Raw genomic sequence first — 2,968 nt, forward strand, 5'->3', positions numbered from 1 at the left:
AGAGAGAGAGAGAGAGAGAGAGAGAGAGAGAGAGAGAGAGAGAGAGAGAGAGAGATAGAGAGAGTTTGAAATTCCTTGATACAGTTATAATATTTGGAGGGAAGAATTTTTCTCAAAGAGTTAAGATTGAGAAAAAAACCTTTTTAGAATGTCGAAAGACACTAACCATTGGGAAGTTATTTCACAAAATGTGTGTAGGCTTTACTTTTATATATGTGCAAGCGCTTTCAGTTCTTAACGTTTTTTAAGCACGTGTTAATGTATATAGTAGAAGTTGTTTTCATTAAAACTAGTTGTTGACTATTTCCGGTTTAGTTTCGGACTCAGAAATCTTATGAAATATCTTATGAAATATATACTCCTTCTGGAGTAGGTCGTTCTCTTCATTTATTTCATGATGAGGGAAAATTGTAATGAAAATTGTAAGGAACAAGAAAATTGTAAGGAACAAGAAAATTGTAAGGAACAAGAAAATTGTAAGGAACAAGAAAATTGTAAGGAACAATTTAAGTTCTGCAAGTTGTCTTTCTCTTCTATTTGTCTCCGAAACTACTATACATATTCGCCTTGCCATATTGAAGGGTATGTTCCTTTCTGTATGGGAAGGATGGCAAGATGTAAAGTCTAAATATTGGTGTGTGTATGTTTTCGTAATAGAAGTCAGTTGTCATAATCTCATTCTCTTTAATTATTGAGATATCTAGGAAGGGGAATTCCCTTTCATTCATTTCCATAGTGAATTGGATTGATCCATGGACGATGTTTATTATTTCAAAGAACTTTTTAAGGTCTTCCTTACTTCTGATCCAGAATATAAAGCAGTCATCCAAGTATCTTTTCCAGTTTCCCACTAGGTATGAGTGGAAGTTTTGGCCAAAAAAATCTGAGATAAGCAGTAGATTTTTTCTTCCAAATTATCCATTACTAGTGTGGCAAGTGTAGGTGCCACCCTGGTACCCATCGCAGTCCCATATATTTGTAGGTAGTATTGGTTGTCAAAGAAGAAGTAGTTATTTTCTAGTACTAGCTGTAGCCCTTCAAGTATGAACTCCTTGGAAAATCTTTCTTGAATTCCTTGTGGGTGTTTGTGCATCCAGAACTCTACTGCTTCTCGTCCTAAGTTATGGGGGATATTGGTATAGAGTCTGACTACTTCAAAGCTGACAAATATGGTTTCTTTGTTCATTCTTTTTGGAATGTGGTTTAGGAAATCCATATCATCTCTAATAAAACTAGGGACCAATTTGCATAGGGGTTTTAGAATTGTGTCAAGAAAGTTGCTTAGTCTTTGTGAGCTTGATGCTGGTCCTAGTACAATTGGTCTTAATTTAAGATCAGATGGTCTGGGAATCTTTATCTAGGGAGTCTGGATGTCCTTCAAACAGTCCTTGATTTCTTTAGATTTGTGGATTTTCGGAAGACCATAGAAGTTACTGGTTTTTACTTCAAACTTAGTAAGGTAATCTAACTCGTTTTTTTTTATATGTGTTTGTAAGTTTACTAATCTTATTTAATGTATACCTATCAAGATTATTTTCTAATGTTTTGTAGAAGTGTTGGTCATTTAGTAGCTCAAGGACCATTTCTCTATAATGGAGTTTGTCCATTATGACAATTGCCCCTTCTTTGTCCGCTTCTTTAATAATTATTAAGTGATCTTTTTGTAAACATTCCAAAGCTTCTTTTTCTTCATGCGTAATATTTGATTTTGAATGGCCCATTGTGATTTGGATTTTACAGATCTTTTCAGATACATTATATATTCCTCTAAGCATCTGTTTTTGTTTACTCCAGCTTGTCTGGTTCTTCGCAATCGATGGGTCTTCCTTCTGTTTATTTTGAAAGAAATCTTTAAGGCGGAGTTTTCTGCAAAATTCTTCCGTGTCTTTAATAAGATCTACAGTTTTGCGTTGCGGGGTTGGTGTAAATTTGACTCCATATTTTAGAAGGTTAACGTCGTTTTCCATGAGGTTACTTTCTGAAATATTAATTACTTTTATATCAGTCTTCACTTTATTTCTTTCAAAATTCCATCTATTTCCTGTATCCTTAGGCTTCTCTTCTGTGTCTGTTTTGAGTTCGTATATCCTAAAAAGGGTTTCTTTTTTGTGAGGTATTATTATTATTATTATTATTATTATTATTATTATTATTATTATTATTGATGGCATTGTTATCATTATCATAATATTTCGATTCTGAGTGGTTGATCCAGTTATTGAATCTTCGATATTTTTGTTGGAGATTATGGTTGCTTTAAGTTAAAGAAGAGTACTTTTCGGTTTTTCTATGGTTATTTCTAGCTCTGCGTGTTGGCTGGGTTTCTTCATTTTTAATTCTATTTTGGTTAGATTAGATTTTGCTGCAATATTTGTCTTATCTCGGTTTTTGGGACCTTCGATAGTTATTCCCCTTCGATAGGTCGTATGATCTGTATGTGAGCTACTTCTAGTGGGGGTGTTTTTTTACCATTATTATTATTGATTTTCATGAAGTCTATCCCATACGTTTGTGGGTATTTCTCTAACAAATTAATTTGTTTCTTCAGCATTTCGTTGGAGTTCTCCTCTTGTCTTTGTACTGCTCTCTTCCAAAGATCAAATATCTTGTCTCGTAATAGTCCTTCTGTTCTATCAGATAATTTGTTTATATATGAAGGAATCATAGCTTTCAAATTTCTCTTTGTGACGTACTGTGTGAAGTTTTAGTAAGTTGATCTCCATATCAAATTTTTGAAGTGCGAGATTTAAACGAATCTGAGTTTCTTTACAATTTTCCCCTCTTCGTAAAATAAATGAAGAGAACGACCTTCTCCGGAAGGCAAAAGAAGAATATTTCATAAGATTTCTGAGTCCGAAACTAAACCAGAAATAGTCAATAACAATTTTTACTGAAAACAACTTCCACTATATACAATAACACGTGCTTAAAAACGTTAAGATCTGAAAGCGCTTGCACATCTATAAAA

The sequence above is a fragment of the Octopus bimaculoides genome, chromosome 1 (assembly GCF_001194135.2).
Source record: "Octopus bimaculoides isolate UCB-OBI-ISO-001 chromosome 1, ASM119413v2, whole genome shotgun sequence".
NCBI classification, from domain to species: Eukaryota; Metazoa; Mollusca; class Cephalopoda; order Octopoda; family Octopodidae; genus Octopus; species Octopus bimaculoides.